Source organism: Palaemon carinicauda, chromosome 22, assembly GCF_036898095.1.
Source record: "Palaemon carinicauda isolate YSFRI2023 chromosome 22, ASM3689809v2, whole genome shotgun sequence".
Classification (NCBI taxonomy): Eukaryota; Metazoa; Arthropoda; class Malacostraca; order Decapoda; family Palaemonidae; genus Palaemon; species Palaemon carinicauda.
Genome location: NC_090746.1, coordinates 118,149,469 through 118,173,597, shown reverse-complemented (window position 1 = coordinate 118,173,597; position 24,129 = coordinate 118,149,469). Strand labels below are relative to the sequence as shown.

Here is a 24,129-nt window from a genome sequence, read left to right as displayed (position 1 = left end):
TCAATAGGCTATGTTCCCTGTTGGAGCCCCTGGGCGTATAGGATCCTGCTTTTCCAACTAGGACTGTAGCTTAGCAAGTAATAATAATAATAATAATAATAATAATAATAATAATAATAATAAATGTTCAAGCAAACTAATTGCAACAATATAAATGTTTACTCATCTTTGTTTCTTCTTCATAGAAATTTGTACAGAATATCCCTGACATCCAAAATTTCCAAAATCTAGGGATAAATCTCCATATGTGGCAACACTGCGACACACCCCTTTTCACCGTCATGGACGTCGGACAGCCATTGTCGTCGGTGTCAGGATCCTTGGAAGAGGAAATGATGACAAAAGCCGGAAGACTTCACATTGTTCCCCACATTTTCGGTAATTAAATAATCACATTTTTCTATATATGAGTATCAATGATATATTCCACAGCATCAATGATGTAAATACCAGGCCAAATGTGTGTGAATGTAGGGTTTAAATCTCTTTGGGACAGGGGTAAATTTTCGAGATGTATAAATATTTCTGAAACTATTCATTTGCGACGGGAACGAGTGTTATTTTCGAAGGGAGCGTAATTTTTACTATAAGAAAAAGTAGTTGGAATCCTAGGTTACATTGCCCTGTAATACACTACAATGAAACCGAAACGTTATTGTCAAATCGATTTTCTTTATGGGGAAAATTTTTATCTTGGTTTTCTAGTTATGATGTGGTGTTTTCTTTCCAGGAGTGAATCTGGTTAGGAAGTGAACACGGGGTTTAAGACTTATTTTAGGGTATAGTAACCTAAGTTAGGTGGTATAAGTTTCCTCTCCTGTAGGTGAGGTAACGGCTCCTGGGTTAGGTTAGGTGGTGAGGAGCCTTTGTAGTTCGCTGGGACAGACTGAATTATCACAGTTTACAAGGGAAAATAGACAAGAACACCACCTTACCTAAGGTTTTCCACTTAACCTAACTTAGGAGCTGTATCCTTACCTATTGTCTTATGGAGGTTAGTTGCTACCCCCCTTAGACTACCATGTGCTTAGCCTTCCCTGTCCCCACGAACTACATAACCCTGTTGGGAACCTTAGGATAGGTGGTGGTCTTATCTGTTTCACTTGTAAAGGTAAATCTATAGGAGCATATCGCATCGCCATTTTCTATAAAAAGTAAATAGTCCTTAATTTTATATATTTTCAAGTAATCTAACCCTATTTTCTTGAAAAGTTCTCTACTCCCTTTCCCACTTTACAGGCTTGAGGACCCCCTGTTTGGAATTGGGATTTTGGGTGGTAAAATATAAGAAAATTTATTGTATTATAGAATATTGGGAAAGCTTTACTTATAAAGAGATGGGGTTTTATTAGAAAAACTTTTAAAAGTTTTACTTTATTACAGATCATTTCGGACAGAAAATGTTTTCCTGTAGCAAATAACATGATTTAACGGATTTTGAGCGAAGCGAAAAATCTATTTTTGGGTGAGATAGCCGTGGCGTCCTGATGGAAGGTTCCTGTTTGGTAGCTTCCTTGGGTATAAGACTACTAAGATATTCCCAGAGAATTTAACCACAGGTTATCACAGAATTCTAACTTCTGGAGCGAGTATCTCAAAGGTTTCCCTTTAAGACATCGTAATACAACAGGGGACACGCATGTCTGAACGTGCCACATAGCTATCTTCACCCCGAACAGAGTTAATGCTTCGGTGTGTAAGGATTGAGAATAGCTGGGAGCCGTTCCACAGCTAATCTCGCTCGTGGCTACTACTGATACTCGAGACGTAAACAAACGGACGCCATTGCTCTGATGACGTCACGCCCGTCTTCATCCTGAAGCCAGTTGCTGCCCATCACCATGATACAATTGTGTAGGGTGGGAACAAAACTGGACGAAGTAGTAGGGAGGGTCCATCAGGACGCCATGGCTATCTCACCCAAAAATAGATTTTTCGCTTCGCTCAAAATCCGTTTTTTGGGCTCAAGCCATGGCGTCCTGATGGAAGAGTACCAGAGAATCAATGTATCGTGGTAGATTTTCCTCCAGTATTAAGTGCCTAGGCATTGACAAAACAGCAAAGTAATCTTAGGTAAAGAACCATAGGAACGAAGTATCCTGCCCCCCTTGGTAGGAAGTTCCCATGGGCTATGCCGACGTCAAAGTGGTATTGAAGGGCTATTCATCCTGACAGAAGAACTTGAAGAACTTAGAGATGAAGCGGAATGTTTGATATTTGTATAGGAACATTCTGAATTAGACCAGTGGTGGTTGGGCACTGTGTATAGAGTTCATCTCTTGGTTATCAGAAGTAAGTGTTCGTGTAGGAACCTTACTGAGACAGGGTGAATATAATTTAGGATTAGACATCTTAAATTCTTCATGACCATAAGAAAGGAGGAATAAATAAAACTATGACAGTATGTATTTCATAGTAGGTAGGAGCTGAAAGAGACGCATAAGTAATAAAATAGAAATTTTATTTCACAATGCAGAAATTAAATAATTTACAGCAAAAGTAAAGTTCATTTACAATAATAATAATGTACATAGAAATAAAGGCTTGCTCTTGAATCTGAAAAGGCATTTCAGGATTAGTAGGTACTCGTTCTCGAGGAACGCAAGTCTTTAAACAACACATCATGCTCAAGGCATGCGGCACTTGTGTGACACTATGACATTTCACCTGGGATAAGAACAGTTATAAAAGCACTAAGTGTTTTTAGACATCACTATGAATCGCTCGAGGGTCAACATAGGCACCCGAAGAGTTGGAGTCCCAAGTAACTCACTGTTCTACGCAGAGTTAGGTGCAGGTTTCATAACACTACCTGCGGCTACCACAAAATGTTTGACTTCGTGCACTTGTTTCGCATAATGTTTAAAGAAAACTCGCGAGGACTTCCAGCCCGTAAAGTTTTTAAGGCTTTCAAAGTCCATGCTCTGAAAGAAGTTCAGAGAAGATGCCACTTTTCTAGGATCATGACCAGCGGGTGTACTGTTCGGATCCGCTCTGCGAATGAAGTAGGTGATTTTCGCTCTTAATTGTTTCAGTGACAGGTCGCTGCCCGATGTTTCTCCTTTGAAGAGTTGGCCTCCACCAAAGTTCGAAGTTCTGCGAAGATAGACCTTGAGACTCTCTACTGGACATAGAGAGACATCCTCCTTCAGGGGGCATATTCTCCAAGGGCCCCATCTTTTGGTGGGTAATTCGTTTTTAGCGAGAAACGTCGGATCAGGGGAGAGGGTCACTTCTCCTGAATCAGTAAACAGGATGTGTCCCTCTTCTCTTGATAATGCCACTATTTCGCTGACTCGAGCTCCCGAAGCGAGAGCAAATAAAAATATAACTTTCTGAGTCAGATCCTTGAGGGGGCATGAATCATTGTCCAAGTTGGAGGCGAAATGAAGTACCTTGTCTAGTGACCAGGAGATCGGTTTCGGAGGGGGTGCTGGACGTAGGCGAGCACATGCTTTTGGTAATTTGTTAAAGATGTCGTTGGACAGATCAATTTGGAAAGCATATAGAATTGGTCTAGCCAAGGCCGATTTGCAGGTTGAAATCGTATTGGCTGCTAATCCTTGTCCATGAAGGTGAATGAAGAAGGACATACAGAAATCAATGGTGATTTCTTTAGGATTTTTTGCCTTGACAAAGGAGACCCATTTCCTCCAGGATGATTCATATTGCCGTCTCGTGGATTCGGTCTTGTATTCCTCTAGGAAGTCTAGACTTTTCTTCGAGATCCCAAACCTCTTCTTTGCGGCAAGGGAGAGAAAATCATGAGATGAAGGTCCTTGATTTTCGATGATGAAGCGAAGACAGTCGACTTCTGTACTTGTTGAGAGAGAACTGGGCCCGGGAGAGGGATCAGCTTGGGCTGCAGCTCCAGGACCAGGGGGTACCAGTTGCTCCGGGGCCACTTGGGAGCCACTAGGGCCGCTGTCCCTTTGAAGGTTCTCAGTTTGGAGAGGACTTTCAACAGAAGGTTGGTGGGAGGGAACAGGTATATCTTGGACCACCTGTTCCAGTCCAGTGACATGGCGTCCACCGCTTCTGCTTTGGGGTCCTCGTACGGGGCTACGTACAGAGGAAGTTGATTGTTGTCGCTCGTTGCAAAGAGATCTATCTGAAGTTCTGGGACTTGGTGAGAGATGAAGGAGAACGATCTTGCGTCTAGAGACCATTCCGACTCTATCGGGTTTGTCCGAGATAGAGCATCCGCTGTCACATTGCGGAATCCTTGTAGGTGAACTGCAGACAGGTGCCACTTCTTCTTCTCCGCCAGACGGAAGATTGGGAGAAGCACCTGATTTATCTGGGGCGATCTTGAGCCTTGGCGATTGAGACAACGAACTACCACCGAGTTGTCTAGGGTTAGACGGATGTGGATCGAGGGCGGCGGGGATAACTTCTTCAGAGTTAGAAGGACCGCCATGGCCTCCAAGATGTTTATGTGGAACGTCTTGAATAGTGGAGACCAGGTACCTTGAGCCTGTTTCAGGTGGGAGTGACCTCCCCAACCTTCCAGTGAGGCATCCGTGTGGATGTTGAGTGATGGAGGAGGGTGTTGGAGAGGAATGGACCTTTTCAGGGCCTTTGCTTCCGACCACGGCTTTAAGAGGCGTCGTAGTCTGTTTGGAAGCCGTCTCTTGAGGTCTCTTCGAGCGATGGATGCCGAACGTCTCCAGACTCCCGCGGCATCCTTTAGCTGTGCACGAAGCACTGGGTTTGTCACTGAGGCGAATTGTAGAGAGCCTAGAACTCGTTCCTGCTGTCGTCTTGAAATGCGTTTGGATTTCAGTAGTCGCTTGACAGACCCTGCTATTTCCTTCCTTTTCTTCTGGGGGATGGAAAGGCGGTGTGACTGAAGATTCCAGTGGATTCCCAACCACTGAAACTTCTGAGCTGGAGAGAGGCGAGATTTCTTCTCGTTGATCTTGAATCCCAGGTGTTCTAGGTACTGGGTAACTTCGTTGCAAGACTTTGCACACTCTTCGGGCGATGGAGCCCAAACTAGCCAATCGTCGAGGTAGGCCATCACCTGGACGTTTCTTAGGCGGAGCTGTTGTACTATGGCATCCGCCAGTTTTGTGAAGATCCGAGGGGCCACATTGAGGCCGAATGGCATGGCCCGGAAGGCGTAGCTTTTCCTTTGGAGTCGAAATCCTAGGTAGGAGGAAGCGTGATGGTTCATTGGAATGTGCCAATAGGCATCCGCCAGGTCTATAGAGACCGTGTAGGAACCTTGAGGCAGAAGGGTCCTTATTTGTTGAAGCGTCAGCATCTTGAATTTGTTGTTCTCTATGAACTTGTTGAGGGGGGATAAGTCCAGAATGACTCTGAGTTTGTCTGAGTCCTTCTTGGGAACGCAAAACAGTCTCCCTTGGAACCTGGTGGACTTTACCTTCCTTATCACCTTCTTGTTCAAGAGGTCTAGAACATATTCTTCCAGAAGGGGGGTCGATTGCTGGAAGAACTGCTGGAAGGTTGGGGGTGGTTGCGTCCAACTCCAGCCTAGACCGTTCTTGATGATGCTGTGTGCCCAGGGATCGAAGGTCCAACGATCCTGGAATTGGCGGAGTCTTCCTCCCACCGGAAGCACTTCATTGCTTCTGGTGTCCCGAGGACTTGTTGCCTCGGCCGCTAGCTCCCTTTCCTCCTCTACCTCTGGAGGGACGGCGAGATGCTTCTCTGCTTGCACCCCTGAACGAGCCTCTACCTTTGGCATGAAAGGTAGTGGATGGTTGCTCAAAGGCAGGGGTGAAGACCGGTGACTGTGACAACACCGGTTGGGGGACCAATTGAAAGGTCTGTTGTGGTTGGGCAACCACTTGGGAGGTAGCGGGTCCCGGAAACTGACGTCGTTGCTGACGTTGCTGGGGTTTTGGCTTCTGAGGTTTTCTCTTAGGCTGAGGTCCATCGTCCTGAGAGGGTTTCCTTTTTCTGGACATGCCCCACTTATGGAGAAGGTTCCTATTCTCCGTGGCGGCTCTGTCAGTTATTTCCTTGACAAGGTCAGAAGGAAACAGGTGCTTTCCCCAGATGTTGGAGGAAATCAGCCTCCGGGGTTCGTGTTTCACAGTGGCACTGGCAAACACGAATTCACGACAGGCTCTTCGAGCCTTTATGAAGTGGTACAAGTCCTTCATTACTGTCAGTAAGTGGGATTTGGAGAGTACCATGTAGTGATCTGGTACTCTAGTGTCACAGGCCATCACTTCCAGTTGGACTTGATGAGAAAGAGATGCCGCAAGCCTCTCCTTCGTGTCTTGTTCCCGGCGAAGGAGGTGATCGTTGAGCTTAGGGAGGTCTTCATTAAACTAACGTCCGGCGACGTCAGGATCGAGCCTTCCCACGACGAAAGTATGCTGAACATCTTTCCAGTGTCGAGCGTCAGGGGGAGTCACGATGGAGAAGGGTCTGCACTCCTCCAGTGCAGGGCAGGGTTTCCCTTCTTCCGCCGCTTTAAGGCATGCAGCTAAGGCCTTTTCCAAGAAAGGAAGAACCGCAGTGTCAGGTGCAACGTACGTAGGATGCTTCTTGCTCAAAGCCGGAAGCTTAGAGCAGGTAAAGCCCCTACTCTTAAATGCGGAGGCTAGCATAGCCTGGGCCTTTGTGAGATCGAACACTATCTCTTCTTTAGGTTCGGTCTCTTCCTTCGAGGCAGGTTCGGAACGAAGCCGGACGTAACAGTCCGGGTAGGCCTCAAAGCTTGGGAAGAACTCCACATCTTCCAAAGGGACCGTGCCGATCTTATCACTGACAAAGATCCTGCCGGTCGCAATAACCATATGCTCTGCATACCTCCACGGGTTGGCATGAGAGCAAGCGGGGAGATCCTTGACCGAAATCTTCTTCGGTTCTCTGGATCCAATCATTGACCTGATGGACTCCTGGTTCTCCTTCAGCCTGTCGTCCATGACGGCTCTAATCAGCCGGATCAGTTCTTGAGTAGAAGAAGAAGGATCCGGAGTCGAGGAGGTAGACGGAATGGACATTTCCGTCGGTGTAGGAGTAGGAGGAGGGATGGACGAGGGAGCAGCTCCTAGCTCCGACTCGGTGTACTCCACCTTGTCTTCGTCCTCTTCGGCTCCTTGAGCCATAAGCGTCTTCTCCGTGTCTTCCGAGACGTCTGAGATCTGTTCATCGTCCTCGGAATCTAAACGACACTCGTGCATGGACTGAGCCATGACCACATCAGGTTCCACCGTAATTTGGACAGTGGGGATCACATCTTTTGGTACCACTGAGTCAGGGGAGGCCTTAGGGAACAATAGGGACCTCAGTTCTTCGGTGGCCAGGTACGGTCCAGTAGCATTTTTCTGAAAGCCACGCACCCACTTGCGCAGCTTTTCACGAGAAATGTCTCTAACCTCCGCTGAAGGAGGGTTATGGAAGGCCTCAACTAGGTGGGCCTGGCAGACCGTACAATCCAGTGGATTCCAAAACTTCAAATCCCCTTTCTTGTCTGCACAAGGGGCGTGAGTCCTGCAAGCCGTATGCCCGTAGAACTGCGGGCGTTTCCAGTGGCGATTCTAGGACTCTGAAAGTGGGGGGGCCACTTCAGGGCCAATATAAATTTTGGGGGGGCATTTATTGTTGGTGGCTAGGTGGCACTCTGAAGACAATATTATGTCATTAATGAAATAACAAATGACAATAATAACACCTCATTACTTTCATAACTAGTCCATCTGAGTGAAAGAAATGAAGCACTCCTGAATACAATTTGCTATTTCATCATAAAATCTAATAACTAATGCCAACTGCTCTGCCTTACTAACATCCTTGGCTTCATCAGCTTGAACAGAAAAGTAATGACATGACCTAACTTTTTCTGCAATTTCTTCCTTCACCATACATGCAAGTGTGTCAATCATCTCATTCTGTATTGCAGAACAAGTGTATTTTTCATTTTTTGGACCACTTTCTACTCTATCAGCTATAATAGGATCACGTTTAGCAGTGAATCTGAGAATCTTACGAACATTTCCTGGATTCAGTTCATCATCACCTTCTCTATGTCCTCTCTGCGAAATGTCTTGTGTTACAGTCAACAGGATTATTTCACCTAATGTCTTTATGTAATGACGATTTTCAAGAACTTTCTTCTGGTATGCCTCACTTATACACTGAGCAATTGATGTTTTATCAGCTTTATTTCGTTGATAGTCCGCCCATGCAATACAAGAAGTTTTGTGGCACTGAGAGGAAATGTGCTTTTCGATGGCACCATCTTTTCCATGTGCTTTCTTCCATCGTCTAAAGCCACTCTTTATGAATGCTTCATCTGCATTGCCATATGTTGGTGGAGCAAAGTGCCTGCATGCAAAACAGAACATTGCATCTCGTTCTTTAGAATATTCAGCCCATTCATATTTGTCGAACCAAGCCCCCACAAAAGACCGAGCATGAGACTTTCCTTCACTATGCCTTGGATACTCTTTTAATCGTACCTGAATAGGATTCTCAGAAGCAGATTGAGAAATGTCAGCTGGTGCAGAATCTTCCTTTTTCTGTTTCTTTGTTGGATGATCATGTGAACTTGATCTTGCAGGATTGCCAATACTTTCACGATCACAGTCTCCCTCTGACTTCTTAGCAGGTTTATCAGATTCAAGGTTTACTGTCAATGGTGTATCACATTCACTGCGTTTTTTAATTACAAATTTATCCATGATTGTCTATAGTACAATAAAATTATCTGTGATAGTAAGTTCTGAAAAAAAAATAAATTAAATCAAATAATCACACGTAATTCACAATTAACACAACACACCTGTCACCGCAGAAAAATGTGATAAAATTTGCGGTTTTGCCGACTACCGACTGGAAGAATAGAAGATGATGACAGCACGCACACACACACACTGTCACACACACACACACACACACACCCACATATATATATATATATGTGTGTGTGTGGGTGTGTGTGTGTGTGTGTGTGTATAACATGTATACAGTATAATAAATATATGCACATATAGGCCTACACTATCACTGCCAACATTCACGAATCACAAAAATTATGATACAATTAGGCCTAGACGATTTTTATTATTATAGGAATTGTTTTCTATGTAAAAATAAAAAGGGGTTAATTGTCACCGACTCACCAGCTACTTGTATTTTGGCCTATTTAGTTATTTTCTTTCAAATATGGCTAACGACAATATTTATATTTGGCTTTTGTCAGATCTGTTTGTGAAAAGGTTAACACTGGGTTGAAGGGTTAAAACTTGAGTTGGGATATAGACCTACATCATATAACAAAAAAATTAGTGTACATTGTTTGCTACTTTACACCCGCCTGTCAGATTCTTCTCATTCTTTTTCTAAGATTTCGTATAATTATTTTTTTACTCTATTTTCGTATCCGCTTCTTATGTGAAACACCCACATACTGTACATAAAGATCGAATATCTCATAGCCACTAGTCTACTCCCACTTTGTATGAGACGAAATAATGAATACCACTTATGCTCAAATGCACTTATGCACAAATAATTATGCTTTAGACACTCAATAAGACACTAATCGGGTAAAAACTGACTTGACCGGCTCACAGTCTCACAGAAACGGACTACATGTACTGATCACATCATCACATCATACATGGAAGAAACATACGCGTCTGATTCGCGTCACACAAACACAAGCGGGCGAGGAGGACGGAGGTGTAAAAAAAATTCCAATAATTTTAATCTAGCAACGTTACCATTTTTTTTTTTTGTGATTACGTCTAGTTATTGTGATAGGATGGGATATTTGAGTGTATATATAGTATACTGTATAATTTATAAGGTATATATTTATATTATATATTATATTATATTATTATATATGCCTAAACTAAGCTTATTTAGAATTAGGATATGGAAACAAAAACTGGGGGGGCCAAGCTGGGGGCCAGCCAAAAAACTGGGGGGGCCATGGCCCCCCCTGGCCCCCCCCTAGAATCGCCACTGGGCGTTTCACAGCGCAGAAGGCGAAGTCACACTTCATCTGCTCCTCCTGTGGAAGAAAGAGAAAATGAGTATGGGGGAGTCATAAGAATGGCTCTTAAATTAAGTTAATATTAATCATTAATTTTAACTTAAAGAAGGTGTGATGCATAGAGAATGAAAACAGTAAAGGAGAACATGCTCCATGCATCTCGCCCGGCTGGTTACCATAAGCTTGGTCCCTGGATAATCCAAATGACCGAGATCATTGGATATAGTTTCCTAGAATTCCCAGTATTTTGGAATTCCATGGAAAACCAAGGACAAGATTGGGATCGAATTCATTCGGTTCCCAGTTAAGAGCCAGAAGGCCTCATTTAAAGGGTAACTGCTTCTGGCAACCAGCCGCGCTAAGATGCACATAGCATGCTGGAATTAGAAGAATGCAAAGAGACAGCATGATCACTAATAGAGCAGTACTAGGTACTGATCTTAATAGCAGAAGCAGCTTATCTGTTTGCGGTATAGGGCTATCATAGTCTTATGATAGCTACAGTAAGGGGGTGCAAGTATTCTTGACGCCTCCGGGGCATCCGGCAAGCCGCCGGCATGCCGGAGCTCGCTCCAGCATAGATTCTGGCATTAGGACAGACAATTTTCAAAAGTCAGTTAAATACCAGGATGGCGGCCGCCGGCACAACGGCGGCACGCCGGCAGGGAGCGGCGGCTCCGGCAGTCGGAGGATGCCAGGTTGATGACTGGGATAAGGATGGTAAAGGCAGTATCGGGTTGCCGGCAGTATATGCCGGCACTCCGGTGATCGACCGGCAAGCGGACGACTAGATAGGAGTAGGAGAGCCGCCGGTAGTAGTCGGCGGCAGCCGGCAGTCCCTCGGTACACGGGGGGCTGGCGGCAAGGGTAGGAAAGTCACCAAGTAGGAGGCAGGTATTGCCGACAGTAGAGGCGGCAAGAGACCGGCACCCGGATAGATAGAGAGACAGGGGGAGGGGGGAAGGGATGCAGGAAGTACCATCAGGGTTCCAGACATCCCTCCCCCTCCCTGAGGGGTGTACCCATGATAGAGGCAGGCTCTAACATCCATGAGCAGGGGTCACTAGGGACCGGGAGCTAGGTAGCCCAAGGGAGGGCTAGGGAACACCCAAGAGGGGGGGGGAGAGACTCCCATATGCAGAACTATACTAGTAACTAACCTTATAGGACACTATGAAGGTATATGTACCAGAGTGGACTGCACAAGGAAGCTCGGGTAGCCCTACTCCTCCACCCTAAGGAGGAGTTGTAGGACAGGGGACAGATGAGTATAAACTAACCTAAGCATAGGCTAGGCTATACAAGAGATAGGTGGGGAGGGAGAAGAGAGAAGTCTTCCCAGGAAGGGTTTCTGTACCAGAGCGGCCACTAAGGAAAGGGAGGACACTCCCTAACCTAAGATCAGGCTGATCGGCTAAAACGGTGCAAGAGTACAGTTTTAGCATGGAACAGAGAAACCTTCCTAACCCAACCTAGAACAGGGCTAAAAGTCCTGAACTAGGCAAGGAAGAAGACATATCGCTATCGCAGGAAAGTCATAGACTATCCTAGCCATAGAGGTAGGCTAGCCTAACCTCACTCTCAGACGCAGCCCTAAAGGGGGTTCATTCCTTTAGGGGGGACAGAGAGGCGATATATACTCTATTAGACAATTAATCCCTTTACTCAGAAAAGGGATCAAGGCTAAATAGAGGGAATGCCAAGGCAGGGGATGAAGGAAGCATATAGGGGTCCTAATATTAGGTTAGGCTAGAAAGAATCACTGACTAGCCTATCCCCTATATGGTCCCTGAAGGCGAAAACATTTGCATCACTGTCAAAAGTATTGTAAAATAATAATGCCACTATCTTCATAACTTAGTCAGGATCACTAATAAATCATGCATGAACACTTGTATGTAGGCTCCTGGCCTGGGGGCTATAGTAGCCGACTGGTATGAGGTCAATCGATGACCGATAAAAAGCGTCTAAACACGATATAAAAGTTCCTAGCTATGAAGACTAAATAAACTAATGTATTCGATTAGTATATAATGCCGGAAACGTTGTTGTGGCTAACTAAATAAGACATGCATAACAACAACGACGCCATAAAATGGCGGGTCCGGTAGAGGCACAGCTCTGCCACAAAACATCAATTATTTCGAAAAATAATATTTACTTTATGGCCAGAGCTTAATTAAACAATACTGGAACCTTGTACTCAACTTTCCAGAAGAAGGCGAGGCTGAAGGTAACGACATAGCGAAGATGCAAAGCGATAAAGATAACACAGGGAAAATCCGTCTAAGTAGGGCAGCTACTAAACAAAGGATGAAGACGGGCGTGACGTCATCAGAGCAATGGCGTCCGTTTGTTTACGTCTCGAGTATCAGTAGTAGCCACGAGCGAGATTAGCTGTGGAACGGCTCCCAGCTATTCTCAATCCTTACACACCGAAGCATTAACTCTGTTCGGGGTGAAGATAGCTATGTGGCACGTTCAGACATGCGTGTCCCCTGTTGTATTACGATGTCTTAAAGGGAAACCTTTGAGATACTCGCTCCAGAAGTTAGAATTCTGTGATAACCTGTGGTTAAATTCTCTGGGAATATCTTAGTAGTCTTATACCCAAGGAAGCTACCAAACAGGAACCTTCCATCAGGACGCCATGGCTTGAGCCCAAAAAACTGAATTTGACCTTCATTTCAACCGCAAACAAACAAAACCAGTTCAACTAACTTCAAGTAGCCGAACTGGTTGTTGTTGTTGCGGTTGAAATGAATGTGAAATCTGGTTAAATCACGTTATTTACTACAGGAAAACATGTATTTTCTGTTAAAATTTTAAATATAAGGGGTCTTTTTCCAATTCGGGCTTATTTCTCTCAAGTACTGGCAAACGGTAATGTTGAACTGCGCACGCTAACATTAGCAATGTTATGATAATTAGGTTAACATTAGCAACACTAAATATAATGGTTCTTGCTCCGCCACTGGCTCGCATAGCTCGCAGGAAAATAAAACATCAAGCTCGTATGTACTGGCAACCGGTAATGTTGAGCTGCGCACACTCAAATACTAGTAAAACTAACACATTAAAATCAAAGAAATTAATGACTTACTTTTATGACCGGGACGACGAAACTTTTGGGTCACCGGGGTATTGCGACTGTGACATCTTAACTTCTGTATACAGTATTCACATCGCCGTTTCTTGTTTGTCTTAGCGATCTTAATGTTGGGCTATTACATTATGAGATTTAAGAAAATTATCAACATTGGATGCCGTATCAAAGAATTCATCGAAATGCTTCTAAGTATGGAATACTGCAGTCGTTGCAAGTTGCTGTAACTTTCATCGTCAAATACGGAAAAAGACTCCACTTGAACTAACAAAGACCTGACTTAGACATAAGTTTCCACGGAAAAGGGTTTGTTGGAAGGTGGGGGTTGGGTAATATTAACCCCCCTGTGCAAACTTTTCATACATATGGGTTTGTGATTGGTTAACAGAAAAACAATGGGGTGTAGAGAGTAAACATGAATGAACTAGAATGGGAAACTTGTCCAGAGTAGGTATTTCTGTGAAATCTGGGAGTGACAAGGTAATAAAATGTATAAAAGTAATTTAAAGATAAAATGGATTGTATGATGAATAATATTTAATGGGAATATAAAATGAGGTGATTTTATACGATATTGGATTATAAAACGTGTAATTCAAGGGTCAAACGTATTATGTATACATGGGTAATACATTTAAAGGAATGGTATAGCTGTACTGGATCAAGTAAAATACTGTACTTGAATAAACCAGGTGAAGTCGTATACTTGAATGTGGCGGGTAAAATGACGTAGGGGGAAAATGGGGAGGGGTTATAAGAGAAGAAGTAATCCTATTGGTGGCAACGGAGTTTATGCACAGTTGGGAGGAGTTTATGCTCAGGTCGAAAACTGCTATGTACAAATGAACGAACGAGAGCGACTACAACCGACCCGTAGAATGTCAACAAATAAATGAAAAATATACCGTTAGTATAGGATATAGATAATTAGTGTATTTTTTCATCGGTAGTTTGTAAATGGTTATGAAACCATTACGTAATGATGTCACAGCTTTTAGTCATTAATCTTTACTTGGAACTGCCTGTGTTTGTTCAAGAAAGCAAGATAAAGGGCTCATTGAAAGTAAACATTACCGTGCAGGAAACATCTCTCATGACTTGGGAAAAATTAAAGGTAAAAACCTAGCAAGTTCATTCAATTCCACTGCGTTCAATCTCATATAATGGCTATAATTTTTTATATAGTATTTCACATGCTCTTACCATGTAGGTGATTACTTTTTTTAATATCGAGTAGGGCATGCTTCTTTAGTTTTACTGTATTCTTCTCTGCTGTGGTTCGCTGCACTCGGAAAATTAACATTACATCACTACTGTACTATGTTCTGCAAGTGGTACATGTTGAGCAGCGTTTGCATGCCCATGGGTCATTATTTTAGGGACTTTTTTAAAACTAATAATGTTTTTGGTTTGTTATGGCTCACTGCATTCACAAAATTAACATTACATCATTTTACCCGTGGTATGAGATATGCTGTGCATGCAAGCTCCTTACGTCATTATTTCGGGGCCATTTTTACTTTCACATAGGCAACAATAGTTACATACTGAATGGAGAGCATTTTCAGCATAGAGTAATCAATTGCCTTTTTCAAACCAAGTTCCTCTAGACAAGGAAACACTAAAATTACATAGCTTACTCAGACGTCCTTTCGTCACTGCAGAGCTTATCACACCTAAAGGTGTTCCTTTTGTAATCAGTCCTATAAATAGCTCCACAACATTCACATTCCTTTTGCTTAAGAATTAAATTACTGTATGTCTTACTATATTCAACCACTAGTTCAATACCACCACTAGACAAATAAGATTCACCGTAACCAACTGCACTGCGAAAAATCTAAGAATTGTGTCTTTGTCAAAATTAATGCCAGAAGAGCCAGCAACTGCCTCTGGCATATCTACAATAAAGTGAAATGCCTGTTTTCCCTTCATTATTCAAAGTTCTCAGTCAAATAAGAATACCAGTGGGTGTTGAGGTAACTTTGTCACTGCTGAAATCGTAGTAAAACTTGGTTTTGGACTGAATCGTTCATAATTGATTATGAAACCATTACGTCATAATCATGTCACAGCTCTGTCAATAATCTGTAATTAAAACTACTTGTGTTTGCATAAGAAAGTGAGATAAAGAGCTCATTAAAAGTATACGTTACCGTGCAGGAAACTTCTCTCCTGGGATAGGAAAAATTTAAGGTAAAAACTTAAGCTTATTTAATTCCACCACATTAAACCTCTTAATTACTATAATTTTTATACAGCTTTTCACATGCTCTTTCCATATAGGTGATTTATTTTTAATATTGAGTGTTACATGCTTCTGAAGTTTTACCCTTTTAAAATGTTTTTGTCATGAATTTTGAAACTTAACACCCAGTCTGTCTTAACCATCTATAAAGGCTCCCAGGTCAGGTGTAGTAATGTCAGAATTTTTTTCAGGTAAGAAATGGAGATACATAGTTTGCAGTATTGGTAGATCTAGATGACCTCCGTTTCAAGTCGGGAGATAGAGACATTTTACCGACAGTGTTACTTCGGAAGTCCAAATCTTGAGTGCTGTGCTTTGTAAGTCTTTTGTAATATTATTTGTTTATGCTGTAGGCTTAGATCTTGGAAACAATGTAAAGGCCTCTGGTTTTGAAATTTCCCTTGTGAAATTAATTTTTTTCGAATTATAAAACTAAACTAAACTGATTATGTCGCTGAAGTATAGTGACCAAATCTCACTTGACTGTTACCTATGCTGATAAAAATTGACAAGCCATATAGATTTATTTTAAGTTCTTGTTTATTTTGATTAAACTCAAATACCATAAAATGTTGAATGATATTGATTGTTCTCTTGGTTTCATTGTAGAACAGTGCAATATTAGGACATTTGTAATTGCGTATTGTTCCGGTGCAACATACAGACCTTCCACTCTTTACAATGGAGTTTTTATTTTGGCAAAGCTGAAACCAGCTGATAAGCTTTTTGTCAGGGTGTAATTACCCACTGCTAGTTAACGGGGGGAGGAGCAATTTAGGTTAGCCCAATCGCTTGCACCAGCACTAGCGACTAGCCGTCACTTTTTAATTTGGCTCGGTAGAGTAAAGACGACGTCTTTTCTCTTCCACCAAATATTTTAACTGGTTTTAGGATTAAAAGCAACTGGCCTAAAGCTTAAAAAAAGTCCCTTTTCTTTCTGTGCTACCTTCCTTGGGGCTCACGGGTTCCCTGTGCAAGGCAAGGTAGCTATGCTTCGGTAGGTGGGCGTGAGCAGTTGCTGACAAGAGCTTATTGTGGTGACTTGTCTGGTAACCCTTATAGGGTGAAGCCAGAAACAAGCTTCAGCTACGTTTCATAGGCAACACACTATGTTGACCTTCATCTTGAGCATAGCTCGTTGATGGTAAGGAGAGAGTACTGCCTGGAGGTTTGCCACCTGCTCTTGGATAATTTTCTCTTTCAAGGGCAAGTTAACCTCCACCAAGAGTCGAGCAACTTTTCGTAACGAGGGAAAGTTCCTCCTCTAGCCACTGTTCAGCAGTTTCCTCACTTATGGGGAGAATTGCTGACTGTGGCAACAGAGGTTGGTCGCCTTTCCCGTCTGCGGGGGAGAGACTACCTTCTTCTGTGTGGTTTTCCCTTCGGTGGATTCCTGTGGCGGGAATCGCATTTGCCCATACCCCGTCCTTGCTCTTTGAAGCTTGACGAGTGTTAGATAATTGCTTACATTCCTACTCATCACTGTTGTACCCTCAGGGTACAAAACAAGTTTCGTAATGTAATCAGGCTGCTATGCAATAGATACAATGTTGGCACAATAAGATATGATGAGGATCCCTTCCTTTCTAGATTACCCCATTCTATGTAAATTGGCCAGTGAATTTCTTAGGGGATCCCTCGAGGAATGTCAATAGTGTAGCATCGTCTATCGTATGGATACCCAACTTAGTCTGTTACCCAATATGGCAGAGATTGTCATGATTACAAGGGTTTTTGCCCTCATTTGTGATGGGAATTGCTCTAATAGTTATTGAAGCATTGGTAGTCAGCAACCAGCATTCCCATTTCTCCTTTCCCTTCAGTTTCTTATAGCCGGAATTTTGAAATGTCTACACTGGTAGCTACAGGAACTCCTCTCCTCTCTTGGGTATTGGCTGTCCACAGACACATCTGAGAAGGGATAGGATGCCCACTTATTTCATATTTGTCTCACAGTATGATTCATAGAAGAAAGGAACCTTTTCAACCTGCTGGTAATGCATGCAGCGAGGCTGCTTTGCAAGTGAATTTGGTAGTGCTTGATAACATTGAGGAACGAAATCGTTCCATTCGTGACTTGTCAACAGAAGGGGCTGGTTTTACTGACCCTTAGCAGTTGGGAAGTTGATGAGATAGAGAGCTGTTTGTAAAATTACTACAGGCAGGAGTACATTCAGCTGACAGACTGTGCAAGAGTTAATGGTGATAGCTACTTTGTAGCAAAAAAAGTTTATTTAATGGTTTTACCACTGCTGACCTGCCCCCCTTGGCCAAGTACACTGCAATATTCAGTGATGCTTTTCAATATCCCTAGGGACTATTAGCTTTCTCTTTTCCGCCCACCATCCTTTATTGCCGATAATGTCAACAACAGCAAGGGTTGTCATGAAATTACCTTGCTAGCAGCCACACAGATCTGTATCCAGATCAGATGTTTTCTACCTACCTTCATCAGGAAAGCTTCTCTATCTTTGATGTGGAAATACAGCTTAGTTCTTGATCCAAGTTTTCTCCTATGCTTGTACTCAGCACAAAATTGACAAGACCCATGAAGAGGAGGTTGAGCCACGGAGAACATCTCTCAAGTTGTTCGGCTCAAACCCGCAGGATAGAGGGCAAGGCTTCAACCCTCAAGACTGTCCAAGGCTAGTATAGTGCTGATGGAGAAAGTAGTAAAGGGTGTAATTTTACCCATGTAATAAGCTGTTTTGAAAGATAGAGTAAGGGAAAAGGTCCTAGAACTCTGTTTCTTTCAGAGTTCACGGAACAATACGGTGTACTTTCTTGCAGGAGAGGAAACAAAAGACTATCTCAGATGCGTCCATACGGTCAAACATACCGGATTTATCATGGAAGAAACTGTTATGGGTTTAATACTTGAAGGCAAGATATTCTTTGCTTCACAGTATGTATAGGTCCCTAAATACCAGTGACCTTGACCAAGTGGTAGTTGCTTAACAGACCTTGTAGCAAACCTAAGCCTTTCATAGGACGAATATCTTCTTTAAGGTAGTGGTCGTGATATAAATCTTAAATGAGGGTATTATAGACTGCCTTTTTACTACTACTTTCTTCCCTTCCTTGGTGTGCGGTAGTTGCTGCTTTAATGCTGGATAGAATGATAAATGCAGGTGAACCACATGATTGAGTAACTTTCGTTGGTAACAAGTTTGTTTAGAAGTATCTAGACCATCCACTCAAATGTGGGAGGAGAAGAACAAAGGTATTCACCCTTGTTCTCATAATGACCATACATTACAACAACATATCCTCTTCTAATATATGTTCTTCTTTGATCACCTACTTGTCGATGGTAGTGACCTAGCCCAAATTCTACCTCATTCATATACTAGTCATTAGAAGGTTGCCAAGAATACCACTTTTTGCTCCTATACATGACAAAGGTTCTTTGACACTCCCAGGAAAGTAAACCATCCACTTGGTTTTAATAGAAACTACTTCTGTCTCTTATTAAACGACGGTTTGTATGTGTATATGATCATCGAAATTCTAAAATAATGTCTTTTTCCTAACTATACGAACATAAGTCCTTTATGTTACATTTTCCACCTCAACCACCCTGTATGTCCTAGGTTTAAGGTCCGCCTGACCTTGGTGACCTGTTTGTGGGTGGTGTTTCCCCGCCGCCTGGCAGTAACTACCACCACATCATTAAAGTTTTCATATCCTTACCCAGATTTGATAAGTGTACTCCAATTAAAGGACGAGGATTCTTATAGTTAGGAAAAATACAAATTACTTTAAGAATTTGTGTTACAGACTTTAGAGATTTTTAGGTTGGTGAATATACTTGAGATTGTAGTCAGTGAATTGACCTGAGATATAAGGCGATGGATTAATTTGTTTTAAAAAGCTGATATGACGAGATTTAAGTCAGTTGGTTGGCAATGTTTAAATATGATTGATATGAGATTTTAGTATGAAATTTGTCACTGAATTAATATGAAATTTTAGTCAGTTGATGGAATTGAGATTTTTATCCATATTTCTGACCTTACCTATTCTTAGTGGATTGACAGATTTTCTATTTTTTGGGTTAACTTGAGATTTATCAGTTAGTGGATTGACTTAGGATTTAAATCATTTATCTGATTAGAGAAATTGTCATTGGATTGTCTTGAGAGATTAAAGTAATCTGTTTGACTACAAATTTAGTCATTAGATCTAGCTTGAATTTAAGTTGATGGACTTGGTTATACCAGTATTTTAACTAATATATCGGGTTAATTTAAAGTCGTGGATAAAAATTCTGTGTTGGTGACAGTAATATTGGATTACCTATAGATTTAGGTAGAATTGTCATTTTAAGTTTATTAAAGATTGGCTAGTCAGTAAGAATGAATTAGGATTTGTTATTAAATTCCGATTTCAGTCATTGAACTACTTAGAATTACAGTATATTTTTATGTAGGTAAGTTTGGTTAAAAAAAAAAGTCTTAGGGGAAGACTGTCAACTCAGTAAACAACATCAGGATTAGATATTCAATGTACTGTACTGTATTCCATTTAGTCTATATAAAAGTAAATAGAGGCAACTGAGGTAGCATTTGTTTCTACTAGTGTCAATAGAATTGGCTAGTCTGAATTACATTTGTAAGATGAGGCTGCTTGCAGCGCCTAAGCTCCGCCCACATAAGTGACGTCATTGTCTACGTCACGGGCTATCTGTATTTCCTTCAGCTGTGCATGATGCAGCAGCGTCAGTTGCAATGAAGATAAGAAACAACGCTGACTGTCATTTCTTGATCCTGCCTAGTTTAAGATCCAACAACATTACATTCGGTTAATCTGTGGGATAATTTGTGTTCAGCTAATGAATTATGATCCCTTTATAGTCAGTAGATTGATTTAAGATTTGCTTTTGTATTAGATTATTGAAAGATTGGCTAGTCACTGAATTTAAGTACTGTACTGTAGGATTAGGTTGTTAATATTGAACAGTCGGTGAATCGAATATTGATTTTAGTCATTACTACCGAATTTTGCTTAATGGACGGAGCTCAGATATCAGTTAGAGAGGAATTGATATTTCAAAAAAAAAAAAGAACACTCGGTGATAACATGCAGTTTTTCCAACCTATTAGCAATTATGTACACTCTTCAATAAGAAAAGTCTGTAGTTTGTTGCATAAAGGTTTTCCTAGACAACACATTTTTCACTTGATATTTTGACACTTAAAATTTAGGGTTTAATTTTGATATATCTACAATAGCTGTTTATTTAGCTGCTTCAGGTAATTCAAAATTTATCTAGTTTCATACTCGGGCAACATCATGTGCTTAATTGAATACTTTATATTACTGATGGATTTATATAAAAAGGCTTATTTTACAATCATTCTAATATCAATTCAGAATTCTGTGAAAGATCACTGCCAATTCACTACAAGGAATACAGTACAAGACTAAGTCTTGATCCTATATAATTCATATTACTTTTTAGGGTTGTGGGATAGATGGCTTAACCTTAAGCCATTACTTGTCATTAAATTATTAGATACAGTAAATAACCCGAGGGTTAGACTCATACAAAGGAGAACTAAATACTTGGAGCTTGCAGTTGAGATGGTCATGCCGACACTTGCTAAAGATTCGGTTATGTAAACACTATAATAGTCAAAACAATAATTGAATTAATGTAAGATGAGATTAAGGATTCAATTTGACAATGATGGGTCGATCAAGAGAGAAATTTATAGTGTTATAGGGCAGCCAATGACTAAGATTAAATATATTTTTCATTGATTAAAGGTAACATTTGTTAGTCATTGTCAAAAGACAAATATTGTTCTGTGTTTAGCAAAGTTTGTCTTAACTGGTAATACCAAGTTGTCAACTGAATAGTGTTGGATAGGTTAGTCCATTGATGAAATATTCCTAGTAAATCACAATGTTGAATAAGCTTGTCAATGAATTAATCTATACTAGGTTTGTGACTCGGAGAGAATGGTAAATTTTTAAGATGAATTACGATAGGATATATGGGCTTAGATTATGGAGGATCCATACTACATAAGAGTAGTGGAAATTTAGTATCGGTATGTCATATCGATTACCAGAATGATATATTTGCTTAGAATTTAGAAAGTTGCAGGTCGTCTATTTGTTTCCATTAAAGGGATTTTGGCACACATTATTTGTTTGTACATCACTGTAGTCATGATAATCTAATCAGTATTCTACATCTGGAACTGTTAGTCAATAAATCCTATTTTTGTTTAGAAATGATGCATACTTTTTATAAATATTTTACTAGTGCTGTGTGTGCTTGACCCAAGTATTCTCTGTGGTGTAAAGTAGAATCTTTTAATCTTGGGATATTGTTTTACCGAGTACCTCTTGAAAAAATGCAGGGTTTAATTGATGGATTAGGGAAGTTCCTTCTAATTAGTGGATTCCCATATGTCAGTCATTAAATTATTGTATTATAATGAAGTATTCCCTTGTTATGATTTAGGAAGTAATATTTTTCCACTTAAGATATACTTTAGGTTGTGATATTTACTATCATAAATGTCATGGACATGTCTGGCTTGTCATCATCTCACTAGTTTATATTTGATATATCAATATAGTTTGTAAATATGATATATCATACAAAATATTCTACTATAAGTATAATCTAGATATTCAAATGCAGAGTTAAAATATTTAAATAAGACATATATCTGTACAATTAACATTTTGTTTATTTTTCAGACGAATCGTCAAAAGAAGGAAATTACTGTATGTATAGCCTCCTGCTCAAAACACTCGATAAATGTGCACTGGATCATATGATGTTACTAATGACGTCAAAATGAAGGTCGGCAACAAATGATCTGGGATTTACCACAGCAAACTTCTGGGAAGATTCAGAGGAAGACGAAATATCTGATTAATTTTATTCATCTCTGATTTCAAAAGAAGCAACGAATAGTCTCAACTTGAAGTGGCCAGTCTTCATCATCAAACTTTTGTGGAGTTCGTTATTGAAATTTCTATATGAGAAATATTATTATAACATATATCTTGAAATGGTTAATTGACCCAAGTTACAGAAATTTTGAGAGGGTTATCTGCTAACACAGGTCAGTCCATAAGACATAAAAAAATTTTCACCACCTTATTTCTGGCAACCATTTATTAACATTTGCAAAGTCTAGTATCAAGTACCTGTATTCTATTTGCTCTTAATCTGTACAAAGTTAGTGCCTATAAAGCTAACGTAAAATAGTTTCTAATTTTATGGATCTTTACGTTAAAAAGAAATACGCTGCTATTTTTTTTCCTGAACATCCAAATTTTAACTTTTAAAACTGTCTAGATCAACATTGATTCAACATCTCAGCTCTCACACCACCCATACCAGACGCTTTTCCTACTCTCGTTTCATCTAGTGCTCTCTTCACTTCATCTATTGTAATCTCTCTCTCATTCTCATCTCCCATCACTGGCACCTCAACACCTGCAACAGCAATTATATCTGCCTCCCTATTATCCTCAACATTCAGTAAACTTTCAAAATATTCAGCCCATCTTTTCCTTACCTCCTCTCCTTTTAACAACCTTCCATTTCCATCTTTCACTGTCTCTTCAATTCTTGAGCCAGCCTTCCTTGCTCTCTTCACTTCTTTCCAAAACTTCTTATTCTCTTCATATGAATGACCCAATCCCTGACCCCACCTCAGGTCAGCTGCCCTCTTTGCCTCATGTACCTTGCGCTTTACTTCCACATTTTTCTCTCTATATTTTTCATACTTTTCTATACTATTACTCTGCAGCCATTCTTCAAAAGCCCTCTTTTTCTCTTCCACTTTTACCTTCACTCCTTCATTCCACCATTCACTGCCCTTCCTCATGCTGCCTCCAACAACCTTCTTGCCTCACACATCACTTGCAATCCCAACAAAATTTTCTTTTACTAACTTCCACTCCTCCTCTAAATTGCCAGTTTCTCTTACTTTCACTTCGTCATATGCCATTTTCAACCTTTCCTGATATTTACTTTTTACCCCCGGTTTTATTAGCTCTTCAACCCTCACTAGCTCCCTTTTACATCCACCTACTCTATTCCCCCACTCCTTTGCTACAACTAATTTTCCTTCCACCAAAAAATGATCAGACATACCGTTAGCCATACCCCTAAACACGTGCACGTCTTTCAATCTTCCAAACATTCTTTTAGTTATCAACACATAATCCATTAATTCCTTTCTACTACTCTTCCATTTGCCACTCTTACCCATGTATACTTATTTTTATTTTTATTTTTGAAAAAGCTATTACTTAACACGATCTCTTGCTCAACACATATCTACCAGTCTCTCACCACTCTTTTTCACCTGGTACGCCATACTTCCCAATGACACCTTCTACCTCTCCAGCGCCCACTCTAGCATTTAAGTCACCCATGACAACTACATAATTCCTTCTACCCAGTCCTTCTACACACCTAGTTAATTCATTCCAGAACTCATTCCGCTCTTCTTCACTTTTCTCACTACCTGGTCCATACGCACTGACAAACGCCCAACATTCCCTACCCAACCTAACCCTTACCCACATTAACCTAGATGATATCTCCTTCCATTCCACTACTTTACCTGTCATCCATTCACTCGGCAATAAAGCCACACCCTCTCTCGCTCTTCCCCTTTCAATCCCAGACACTCTACCAGACATTTCACCAAACATCACTTCACCCTTTCCCTTTATCTTCGTTTCACACAAGGCCAATACATCCATCCTTTTATTCCTAAACATACTTCCAATTTCACATCTTTTACT

At 41.1% G+C, this 24,129-nt stretch overlaps 1 long non-coding RNA gene across 1 annotated transcript; it reads left to right on the top strand.

Annotated features, from left to right (window-relative positions):
- Positions 1–264: 264 nt before the first annotated feature.
- Positions 265–22,184, top strand: LOC137616254 (uncharacterized). Its single transcript, XR_011039368.1, has 3 exons — positions 265–378; positions 15,531–15,656; positions 22,060–22,184. It is a non-coding gene; the product is annotated as an uncharacterized lncRNA (long non-coding RNA).
- The last annotated feature ends 1,945 nt before the right edge of the window (positions 22,185–24,129 follow it).